The sequence below is a fragment of the Prionailurus viverrinus genome, chromosome D3 (assembly GCF_022837055.1).
Source record: "Prionailurus viverrinus isolate Anna chromosome D3, UM_Priviv_1.0, whole genome shotgun sequence".
Lineage (NCBI taxonomy): Eukaryota > Metazoa > Chordata > Mammalia > Carnivora > Felidae > Prionailurus > Prionailurus viverrinus.
Window position 1 is genome coordinate 42,173,574 of NC_062572.1, and position 12,811 is coordinate 42,186,384.

At 39.6% G+C, this 12,811-nt stretch overlaps 1 protein-coding gene across 2 annotated transcripts in view; it reads left to right on the forward strand.

The window, feature by feature from the left end:
* Positions 1-12,811, forward strand: part of LPIN2 (lipin 2) — an 85,263-nt gene that overhangs the window by 377 nt on the left and 72,075 nt on the right. The window contains exon 1 of one of the 2 annotated variants that reach the window (XM_047827638.1): positions 340-413. The exons of the other annotated variant lie outside the window; for it this stretch is intronic. The gene's annotated coding sequence lies outside the window, so the exon portion shown is untranslated. Of the gene's footprint in view, positions 1-339; positions 414-12,811 lie in introns of those variants that run through there. 2 annotated transcript variants of the gene reach the window in all.

Sequence of the window (12,811 nt, forward strand, 5' to 3'; positions counted from 1 at the left end):
GCCTCGCCGCCGCCGTCACGTAGACGCGGGCCCCGCCGGCGCCGTGGCAGGACGGGTTTGCGGGGTCGGCTGGGACCGGCGGGTGCGGGGTGAACGTGAGGAGGGGGACGTGAAGACTGAAACATGCGGGTGCCCCCGCCGCTGCCCGAAGTGATAGTCACTTCAGAACCCCCAACTCGCGGGCTTCTGGCGTAAAGGCTGGAGCGGAGGCCGAAGTGACGCTTGGCCGAGCCGCGCACGCCGAGGAAAGCGCGGCTGGAGGCCGCGTCTCCATCCCGCCCCCGGCCCTGGGGGAGGGGGCGCCCGAGGCACGTGATCGCATTCAATCCAGGGCTGGGAAGTTGCTGTTATTTCTCTGCAGCGGTTCGTTTGCCCTGTGTCTCCACCTCCAGGTTGTAGACCCGGTCCTAAGTGTGAGTAGTTTTTCCCTTCGCAACACCCCCCCTTCCCTCGATAAACCTCAATTTGTAGGGAACGTGTTAAGATACAGTTTTATAGTAAGGGCTTCTCTCTCAACTTTTAACCCGGCGGATCACTATTTTCTCCACTCTTGCGAACAAATTAAGACTGTTCTCGTTGAAAATTTGGGATGACATTTTGAAGGCATACTGAACGGGCAGAAAGATAACCCTTCCTTGCAGAAAGTGCTGGAACTCTGAATATTTGGAAATGCTCTGAAGTATTACTTAACAGACCGCTATACTAATTTTAAAGGTACATCGGGGGATTGTTTTTCCAAACCTGTTTGTTTGTTTGTTTGTTTGTTTGTTTTAAAGTGAAAAAGAGTCACTTATCTCGGTGTCAGGCCAGGCCCTGTTGAAGCTCTGCCCAATAGAAATGTTCTGTAAGTGTTACTGTTTATTAAAACTTGGTCTGGCTGGTTCATAATGCTCTGACAATACAAAGTCAAATTTTAAATACATTTAAATACAAATTTAAAAAAATTGTATTAAAATGTATTAAAAATACATTTAAAAAATTTAAATACACATTTAGTGGCCCATATGGTTGATATGTTGATGGTCTGATATTGATCTTAGTGGCTTACGCACGTAAAGTATGGCAGATAATGCTGAGATGGGGAGAGACAGGGCCCACAAGGTGCAGGGGAAGGATTCAGGTGGTCCCCTAGTGCAGCATCCTCACTTTTCATGAAGGGCAGTCAACCTCAGGCCATACCCAGCCAGTGTATAAAAAGCAGTCCTAAGGCCACCTGTGAAAGAGCACTGGCCAGGGAGTGTGGCTTCTTCCTTCCAGTTCAATGTGCAGTTGATTGTGATACATCAGAGTGAAGTATCTCCATGTCCAAATGTTGATAGAGACGGCCATACTAGAATGCTAGAAATGAAACGATAGATTCTGTCTTAAAACGTGATGGCATAGTTGAGAGCCAACAGAGAAGCTTTATGTTTAAGAGGAACTGGAAACGGGAGCATTTGAAAACCATTCAACACTATAGTAAAGCTACTGTGAAGAAACAATTAAGAGAGTCAGCTGGGCATTGTGTCCTTCATTGCTCCAAGAATGTAGCAATAAAGGTACTCATCGCCCTGTATTGTAATTTTTGGTTTACTGACTGGACTGTCGCCTGCACTAGACCGAAAGTCCTTGAAGGCCAGACTCTGGTAGGTGCCTGGTACCAAATGCTGAGCCAGCTTTTAGAAGAATCTCCATGGAGGGCTGTTGAACAAAGATAGAAAGCAGCAAGTCAGTCTGTGTGTCCTTACCAGTGACCTGAGAGCTGGTGGCACTTACTGTACACTCAACTTTCCTGAATTGTGAGCTTTGGTTGAATGATCCTGGTGGTGCCATGCTTTAGAGGTGGTAAAAGGTTAAATTAAGCTCATGAGTATTACAGGGAACATTTTGCAATGTTTAGTTTAAATATTAATATTTAGTTTAAATATAGCTTGGTTCTCTGTGTCAACAGCTATTCCCTCTGGGTATGCCTTTTTTTTTTTTTTTTAAGTAATTTCTTCATATAAGGCAGCACGGTAACTAACACTTAGCTGGAAGCTTTGTCTTGTTGGGAGGTAGATACAGCTACCTTTCTTAGGTGCTTAGTAATGTAAGTCAGGAGGTTTTTCTTGAAGTCTAATTTAAGTCCACCTGCCTTTAATTTAAATCCAACCCTTTTTGCTCTGACCCTAATAGCTGTCACGGTTTGTGTGTGTATGTGTGTGCATATTAACTTGCCAGTCAATGGCTAGACAGTGGTTGGGACCTTTATTTTGAAAGCCCCTTTTTATCTGTTTTATTCCCTTCATTTATGAGATGTTGTATTTCTGGCTGAGCCCCAGAGTCTTCTGAACTGTCATTTGCCTTCTTCATAATGAAATAACTCACAAGTTGGTAGGCAGAACCTCTAGTTGGCAGAATCCTATATAAATTGTCTTATTAAAACTTGGAAGATAATTATTATAGGCTGGAGTAGTAAACTTTATGGCTGTATCAGAAGGCATTCAAAGAAGATTCCTCGGTGACTTTGCTAACAATGAACTGCACTTTTTGGTATCCACTTCCCTTGCTGTCTGCTGTCGGTTTGATTCTTTTAGTAACACAGTATCACTATTACTAATGCTAAATGCTTTACATGTGTACTCTCCTTTAGTCTTTAAGACAAATGTGTGCTCACCCAGGGAGGTCCAGATGAAGCAGCTAGGTATCTCTGAGAGTCCGTGGCAACCTATGTGTTGGGGGTGCCATTCCAGCTCTGCTGGCCTCACCTCTGGCCGCCTTGCTCTCCTGACCAGCCACAGGAAGCTTGGCCCACATGGTCCACCTCTGCTGTAAAATGCTGAGACTGGATGATTCTGCTGTAAGTTTTCAGTCTATAAAGAAGGAAGAAGAAAAAAAATGTTAGGAGATAAGCTGTGCTGCAATGCAAGATAAGCCCAAAATGTGACTTTTAGGATTAGAATAATGATAAGATACACATTTTAAAAATTTGATTCACTGACTACAGTTTAGAATCTTTTTCTTCTAAAGCCCTTGAATGCCAAATTTCTGTCATCCTGTATTTGTCAGTTTAGATTGGTGTTAAAATTATTACTAAAAAAATGAGGAAGGAGCCAGAAATCCTTGAACTTGTAAAGTGTAACAAAAGTTACAGCATTGGCTCCTTGTGCTACCTTCATTTTACCTATGTACAAAGAGGGTCTAGCTGAAAGTCAGGTGACTTGTGTGTTAGAGGATCTTTTAACTTTTATTTAGGTCAAATATATAGTTTGAGAGACTACATAAATGTGTTGGAAAAATGGAGGGCTCATAGAGATCTTTTAAAAGTCCATTTAGAATCCGTGTAGTTATCTTTGTAATCTTTGAATTTAGAACTTTATTATGTGATGTTTATATTTATCTGTGGTGTTACAGATTTTCAACATGAACCATCCAAATTAGGCTTTTCTACTTCTTTGGAAGAGAAACACTGGCTCCTAGAAAAGTCCACTTTGTGATGTTTGGGTAGCTAGGGGATTGCCTTTATCTGACTTTTTGGCATATTTGAACAGTAGGGAAAGTCTTCTGTAGTTAATTTTGTGAATAGTAACTGAGTTTCTTGACTTTATTTCATTTCATATTTACTTTTGTACCAACTCTCTTAATTTTACTGTTGAATAATACATATATTTGTCTGAACAGCCTCTAATCATTTTTTTCAATGAGGCAAAGTATAAATAAAATTTAAGGTGATTTATAAATTCTAAGTTGTTTTCAACGCCTGGCATCTTTTTTTATCTTAACTGTTCAAGAATCTACAGTGATCCATTCTCACCTGTTTTAGCAAATAGAAGTTTCCCATCTCTGTTCTCTTATTTCCGTTTTCTCCCTCCCATCTCCACTGGCCCCAAACATTTATCATTTTCTTCAGTACTCACTTTTCTTGATTAACTTAGGCTGTGGGAGGCGTTGCTCTAGCTGTTAACCAGTATTAGAGTAAATAACTGTTGTCTTTAATTTTTAGACACTTCATGTGACCTGCTGGTAGCGCTAGTTTGCCTTTTTTCTGTAAATGTCGAACTAAGGGGAGGAGTAGGGAAGAGATGGATTGTTGAATGGAAGTGGTAAGAAGTTAGCCTTTTTGTTCAGAGTCTAGTAGAGAAAGTAGAATTTGAGGAGAGGAGGAAAGGACGTTGAAACACGAGCAACTTTTTAGGATGGTCCTGAGGATAGGATCTGTTGATTTTAAAAGTAACTAAAAGGGGAAAGAGGAAGGGACAGACCTTCATAGGTTGATGTGCAGAAGAAAGCTCAAATAGAGTGAGCTGGAGTGGCTGTACAGACCTTGTATTTGCAGTTCAGTGGAAACTTTTTGAGGGTTTGGCATGCTATCTACCATTGTTTTGATATTTTAACTTTTTTGGTCACTTGTGAATTTAGTTGAAATTTTAAGTAACATTACAGGGGTGTAAAGGGATGTGGATTCTAAAAGTTTTAAGAAACATGATTAAATACATAGCATTTCAAAGACAAAGGGTACCAGTATCTAGGTTTAAAAATTATTTGGTTTTGATGGTCATAACTAAGTAATTATCAGTGATTTTGCTCAAAAAAAAAAAAAAAAAAACCAAACAAACAAAAAGGCACATGGTACCAAGTAACTTTAGTGACTGACTAAATTTCTGCATTTACCTATTTCTGGTATAATGGAAGGGATAATTGGTTGTAAACATCTTTTTTTTTTTTTAAATCTGTTTTTATATCTATAGTAAGATGTTTTATTTTTATAGGAAGAATCTTAATTACAAACGAAAAATTGACCGGTTAATCTGGAATTGAAATCTGCCTAAAAGCTTTTTTTATGTTTCTGAATAAACAATGGAATTGTACAATTCCATGATGGTTCTAATCTATTCAGTGCATTATGATGTGACATGTGTTGCTCCTGGCAAGATAGATGTGTCCAGCTGTACTAGAGACTTGGTGTTTACTGATTCTAAAAGAGAGGTATCCAGAATGTGAATAGCTCTTATAAGGTATTGGGCATAATCTATTAAATATAAAGGAATCTCAGCAAAACCATAAGATAGTTGATGTGAATTATGAACTCTGAATTGGAATTCTCTGAATTGTGGTATGTTACTTTCTCCAACAGTTGCCTGTAAATTTGTGGTCTTTGTAAAGTGATGTGCCTTTTTTCGAACCAGTTTAAGTCAAGCAATGTTTGGGCTTACTGAAGAACCATGGGGAATATACTTTTTGTTTCCTTTACGATACTAAGTGTAATTATTTTTTTCTTTGTAAAATATTGCAAAATTATCTGCCCACATTTTATATATTTTTTAAATTATTTTAATCTCAGTGTTTTTTGGATCAGTAATACTTATCCATCTGACATTATAACTATATTCATAACATCTGTTTATATATGAACTGCAAAGGAACAGGACTTATTTAGAGAAGTATCTAAATATTTTGTGAATAGAAAGCTCTCTATTTTATAATTTAAAATGTGTATTAGAGATGCTTTATAAGTAAGGATTGATCTTGTTGTAGGGTTTTCTAACTGGTTCAACCAATTCAAAATATCCTGCCTAAAGTAGTGGTATTTGAAAAGTAAACATTTGGAATTTTGGTGTCTTTAGCATACTCTATCCACTGAGATTCAGTCTGTAAAATGGTGCTGATGCCTATTTTTTAGGAACACTGTTTCTAGGAGGTGTTTAATGTCTGTAAAAGATTATTATTATTATTACAGTTACATGATTAAGTACTTTCTTTGGCTGAGGCATTGTGTTTTACATAAATTATCTCCTAAGAGGCACAACAACCCTGCAAGGTAGAGATGTAGCTGCATTTTCTAGGTGAAGACAGTGAAGCGGAAAGAGATTTGTCAAAGGCATGCACCTGTGTATTGGCATTGACCTACCCACCCACCCCCATTCCATTGTCCCTGCTCCCATGCCACCACACTGCCCAAGGGACTGTAAGAATTCTTAGGAATCTGCTTGACATGCCAAAACTAATTTGGGGGTGTTGTTTTCACTTTGTTAGGTATAACTGGAGAACTGACTTTTTTTTTTAAGTTTATTTATTTATTTTTGAGAGAGAGAGGGAGTGAGAGAGAATCCCAAGCGGGCTTCACATCATCAGTGCAGAGCCCCCTATGTGGGGCTCGAACTCATGAACTGTGAGATCATGACTTGAGCCGAAATCAAGAGTCGGATGCTTAACCAACTGAGGCACCCAGGTGCCCTGGAGAACTTATTCTTAATGTCTGCATCTATAAACTGTTTGTAGAGGGATAGCACCTGCTGCATAGAAACCTTGGGTTTCTCTGAATCATTTATATATGCAAGAGAAAGACCAGCCAAGAAAACAGTGGAGGTGATTTGACTCCACCACACCTACTTGGTGCCTGCTCAGGAATGAGCTAAACAATATGAAGCTGATGATCATCTGCCTGCCTTCTGTAATATGAGCACATCACTGGGCTGAGTTGGGATCAGGTGTTTAAAACCTGACCCCTAAATTGTAGCTAAGTTTTGCTCACAGACTCTGCTTGAGAGGAAGGCAATTCTTTTTAGTGTTGGGAAGAAGAAATGGACTCAGTTGGACTTTTTGAGACATGCTATGTCAGTATCCAACATGATGTCTTCTTGAAGGATTTTCCTTGGTAATTTTGACTGTTCCTGATATGAGAATTATACTCCATAACCCCTGGGTTATGTGGAACTTGATTGTGAGTAGGGGCCCTGAGTTAAACATTTCAGAATTGGACAGAGCTTCTGGCCTCTTAATCTATGTAGGAACCTTGTTTCATCACATTGTGGGTGGCCAGGTGAAACCCCTAATATTGTTGAGTATCTGAGTTTGCATTTTTGAACAGATTGGTTTTTGAAATTGGCACTTTCTTCATTATATCACTTGATTTGCTTGGTAACTAGATCTGCAGACAGGATTCTTTGTGATGGAATTTTAATGGTGTTTTACCTACTGTAATTGAATAAATGGATAAGTTGGTATTTATCAATTCTTCAATACAGAATAACTTATGAAACAGAAGTATATTCATGGACCGTTAGGAATTCCTAAATCATCATTACACATTTGGCATATAGCTTATCAGTTGTCTTATCTGTAATATGGAGATAACAATACCTACTGATGGCCTGGTTCTGAGGACTAGCTGAGACTGTGTATTAAACCAGAGCCAGAAGCCACCTAGAGGTCTAGAGGAAGAGTGGCAGGCTAGGATTTCTAACCCGACAAGACATGCCAGTGTTGAGGGGCACAGAGGCAAAGGGCAAAAGGCAAATAGCACATTCCTCTTGCCTTGAAGTAGCTAATAGACTTGTTTGAAGCAGAATTTTATAAAACAGGTAAGGATTGAGAAAGGAGTACTACATGAGTGATTAAAAGTGAGTCAGAGGAGGGGAACCTGTGTGGCTCAGTTGGTTGGGCGTCCGGCTTCTGCTCAGGTCATGATCTCGAGGTTTGTGAGTTTGAGCCCCACGTCGGGCTCTGTGCTGACAGCTCAGAGCCTGGAACCTGCTTCAGATTCTGTGTCTCCTTCTCTGTCTGCCCCTCCTCCACTTGTGCTCTGTCTCTATCAAAAATAAATAAATGTAAAAAAAAAAAATTTTTTTTTTTTAAGTGAGTTAGAGGAGGACACCTGGGCAGCTAGCTCAATCACTTGAGTGTCCGGACTTCGGCTCCTGTTAAGGTTATCTTGCGGTTCCTGACTTCATTCAGTGCTGAGCTCACTTCTTTTTGGATCCTGTGTCCCCCTGTCCTTGCCCCTCCCCCACTTGTGCTCTCTCAAAAATAAATAAAACATTGAAAAATGAGTCAAAGGAAATATTTGGAGTGAACTTCTCTGCTTATATTTTTAGCATGAGGATATGATGTTTAAAGATGTTTGTGCTTGCTTAAAATTTCCTTGACCCAGAACTTTTATCTCTATAGTGTCAAAATAGAAAATGCATTTTTATGTTAGCTGTTTTGTATCCAAATCTTATGCACTACATATGTTTGTAAATTTAAGCCTTGTGATTTTTGCCATCATTTCATCTCTTATTCTGTGAATTTTGTTGCCTAGGCCCATAGGTGGAACATTGTCTTTTGTATCTAGAAAGCAGAGCTGTCCTTTATACACTGCGGGTAAATGCATATAACTAAAAAAACCCCCAAAGCTCTTGCTGTCTAGTTCAAAAGTCTGTAACATTTTTCTATAAATTTTAGTACGTGATTGTTATTAAAATTTCTTTAGATTATATAATTACATGACATTTCTCACTAGTTGAAAAATACTAATAAACCTGTATTGTTAATGGTGGATTTTTTTTTTTTTTTAAATCTTCTAAGGATCATCCTTTTCAACTGTTAGCTAAATCTTTTGCTATTATCTTTGCTATAGAATGAAAAGGGCTTTTGTGTTAGGACATTCCCCTTTCCTAAGTGAATGAACTGGGCAACTTAATAAGAACCTTACTATATTTAAATTTTCTGGTTCATTTGTTTTGTCTTGTTAATGAGACATACCTAAAGTTCAGTGCTGATGCTGAGAGCCAGAAAAGAGGTTTTCCTGTAAAAGCAAAGCAAAACCAAACCCCACAGAGCTATTTGCTTGGTGTTTGTTTTTTTCTTTTCTCTAATAGTTTTCATTCCTGTAGATAGGATTCTTTAGCATGCAGTTCCATCATATAATAGTGCTATTCGTCTTTTACATTTTTAAGTGTATTTTTTTTTAATTTTTTTTAATGTTTATTTATTTTTGAGACACAGAGAGACAGAGCATGAACGGGGGAGGGTCAGAGAGAGGGAGACAGAATCTGGAACAGGCTCCAAGCAGTCAGCACAGAGCCCGACGCGGGGCTCGAACTCACGGACGGCGAGATCGTGACCTGAGCCAAAGTCGGACGCTCAACCGACTGAGCCACCCAGGCGCCCCTAAGTGTATTTTTTTAAGTGTAGTTTAAAAATTCAGATAGCACTTTGAGATATATAGTGAAAAGCACCAGTCTCTTCCTCACTCCTGACTACTGCTTCCTAGAAACAACTTCTTCGAACTCTTACCTGTTTCCTGTGGGATTTTCTTCTATGGGTCTATGCCTAAACTACTGCAGCTTGTTTTTCCAAATCTAGACATTCATTCTCTGTGGGTTTCTTACTTTGCTAGATGAGGATTCATCTCTCATACAACCCTCCTTACACACTTTTCCTTCTATCCTTCCAAGGTAATCATAACATAATTTTTTATTTTCTCTATATTCAGTATTTATGTTTTCATGACCAAGTGTTGCTCAAAACTAGGCATATACAGTGATTTAATTTCTTCACCAGTTCAAATTTCTGTTTTTTCTGGAGTTAATTGGTTTGTTGGCTCATATTTCTTAGTACCAGTCACAAATTCAGGCCCCCACTTTCAGATCGAATTACAGGGCTCTGGGCAGTGAACACCTCACCTGCATCCCATTAGTTTCTCACCTCTGTTGGGTAGTCTTTCCTAGAGATTCCTCTCTCAGCCTGCCTCCTCATTTTTGGTGGGCACATCCTCCTGTAGCTTTTTGAGAAAGGGTTCACAGGAGGTCAACTCTGAGACCTTACTTGACTGGAAATTTATTCTAGCCTCATCCTTAATTGGTAAGGTAAGCTGGCTATGGAATGCTAGAATGGAAATAGTTTTCCTTTAGAATTTTGACTTGTTACTGTTGAGAAATCCCAAGCTTTTTAATTTCTGTTTCTCTTTCCTTCCCACTCTATGTATCCTTTCCTTTTCTCTTCCGGTTTTCTTTCTTTTCTTTGTTTTTCTTTCTTTCTTTCCTTTCTTTTCTTTCTTTTTCTTTTCTTTCTTTTGAAACTTTACTTCTTTTTGAAGTCGCTCTTACTTTCCTCTTTTGATGAGGTGCCTTCATTTGTGATTTGCAGCTGTGGTCCCTGGACCATTAATGGTGAAGGAGTGACTGGAACAACTGGGAAGAGCCCTCCTCACCTGGCTTCACGGTGAACCCACAGTCCTGGCCTTGCTTTGTACGTTCATGCCTGGTTGGCAGGCAGGTATTTCATCAGTGTCTGTAGGTCAGAAGGGCCTAAAAACACTGAGAACGTATGAGTGCTTCTCAGATCTGGTGAGGCTTCACGCCACAGACAGGATCACCTGCAGCTGTATGTCCTCATGAAGAGTTCAGGAGGTAGCTGGCATTGGGTGCTGTGCCTCTGATTGAGAGCATGGTGTGCATCCTGCTTTGTGTAGCCATGCCCACAGGGTGATTGCTGAATCCTTTGTCCTTGAAGACCACAGAGCCTTTAACATTGTTTATTGGCATCTTTCCATTGTGGCTGCCTTTGATAGAGGCCACTACAGTTCAGGTACCTCTTCATCTTTTGTGCTGGGCACTTGGTGGGAACTTTCATTTTGGAAAATCATGTTTTTGACTCTGGGAAATTATCTTTTTTTTTTTTTTTTTTTTTTTTTGAGAGAGAGAGAGAGAGAATGTGTGACTGGGGGATAAGGAGCAGAAGGGCAAAAGGAGAGAGGGGATCTTAAGTAGGCTCTGTGCTCAGCACCGAGCCTGATGCATGGCTCAATCCCATGACCCTGGGATAATGACCTGAGCTGAAATCAAGAGTTGGACACTCAACCCACTGAGTCACCCAGGCACCCTCCTGGGAAATTATCTTGTAGTTGTAATAATTTTATGTAGTTCTAATGTGTTTTTTTGTTTTGTTTACATACCTCCACCAATGTGGGCTCTTTTTTTAAGCACTTACTTTCTGATCCTCCATTTTTTTTCCTCCATCCATTTTTCATCTTTTAAAAACTTGACCTCTTTTCATTTGCTGTCATTGCCTCTAGCCATTCTTTATACTCGTGAGTTACCCCTTTTATATTTCTTTACTGTTATGTTAGTGAGTGTATTGCAAGAAAGTACCAGAAACTGGATGGTTTAAACAACAGAAAAATTTATTGTCTCACTGTTCCAGAGGGTGGGTTAGTTCCTTCTGAAGCCTGTAGGGCGAATCTGTTCATTCCTCTGTCCTAATTTCTGGTGGTTAGCTGACGATTTTTGGCATTTCTTGGCTTGTAGATACCTTAATGGTCACATGGAATTCTGTATGTGTGTGTCTGTCTATCTCTCTCTCTCTCTCTCTCTCTCTCTCTCTCACTCTCTCACTCTCTCGGTCCAAATTTCCCCTTTTTCTGTGGAAGCCAGTCATGATGGTTTAGGGCCCACCCTAATGACTTCATTTTAACCTGATTACCTCCATAAAGATCCTGTTTCCAAATATCACATTCTGAGATATTGAGGGTTGGAATTTCAACTTAGCATTTTTGGGGCGGCACAGTTCAACTCTGAACAGTTGGGTTTTTAAGAGAGAATGAAAATAAAGTGTATGTCTTCCTTTGTGTTTAACAGAATGTCTAGTTATTGTAATATTTTTAAAGACTGTTTTAGTCACATCTACACTGAAGATTAGAAAGCAACTCTCAGGAAGTAATTTTTAGGTTACGGTTTGCAGTTTTTGTTCAGATTTATGTGACTGTTAAATTTCTGCTGGTTTCCTGAATGTTTGATAACTTAGTATCTGAGTCACCTCATTTTTTTCCTACTCTTGCTCTGTTTCTAAAGTAATTTGAAGGTTGGCAACATGACTAAAGAAGGAACAGCAGCAGTGGCTTGTGAGAAAGTAAATCCTAAGTATATTATCATGGCATAGTTATGGGAGTATGATCAGCCAGGTTCTAATGCTCTTTCGTGTTAATTATACTTGTTTTTTCAGATGTGAGCCTTCCTGGGTTGAGTTTGTTTGTTTGTTTGTTTGTTTGTTTGTTTTTAAAAATTCTATCCTACATTTTCTTGGTTTTGGCTTCTCATTCCCTTTACCTAAAAGTAGCCTACCCTTCCTCCCTTACTTTCTGGCAGCATCACTCTCTTTAATTTCCTGTGTAATAGTTATCCCAGTCTAGAATTTTATTTTTTATTTCTTGTCTCTTCTTTCTCCATTAGAATCTAAATGCTATAAGAGCAGGTGCATCACCCAGGTTCACTGCTTGATCTCAGAATAGAATAGTGCCTAACATGTTATAAAGTAGGCACTGCTTTTAAACAGGTCAGTGAACGAAACAAGTTTTATTTTCCAACATTCCAAATGTTGCTTCACTGAATTGCTTTTGCTCTTGGAAGTCCTTCTGTCTTGTTGAAGTAGCTCAGTGTACAAGTCAGCTTGTGATAACACAAGTGGCTCAGCCTTACCTGGCATTTGTTTTGCAAAACTGTAAAACTAGGACACAGCTCAAACTGGAGTGATGAGTGGCTCTCATAGTGGTGCAGTTGGCGATGGCTACTGTCTCCACAGATTCTCCCTTTATCCACCCAAATGTCCTCCCAGGCCGGGAAAGGGAGCTCCCCCCTAACATTTCTGAAAATCCTACTAGGGTTCCAGTAGTAATTATGCACAATAAAACAGGGCCTGAAATTTGAGTTATATTTTAATTGGATTTTGGTGGAAGGCTCTCATCCATCTCCACAGCCTCTCCCAGTTTTCCCAGAAGCCTCTGGGAAATATGGCCAATATGGGATGCCTGGAGTTGGGAGTGGGATCTTTGCATGGCTGCACAGGAGTTCATATCCCTGCTTCCTGGCCTCATGGTCACCACATTCTGTTTAATTGAGACAGACCCAGGCAGTTCCAAAGAGAAGAGTGGAGAAGTAGTGAATTTGTGCTTCCTGATCTAGGAAACAGGGAGGGAGGTGCTACCTTCTGAGAGTTAAATGTAAGAGAGATTGCAGGTGTTATTAAAAACTGAATATCTGTTACAGGAGCTGAGGAATTCTCCTGGTCACTTTTATGACATTTAAGTAAGCCGGCA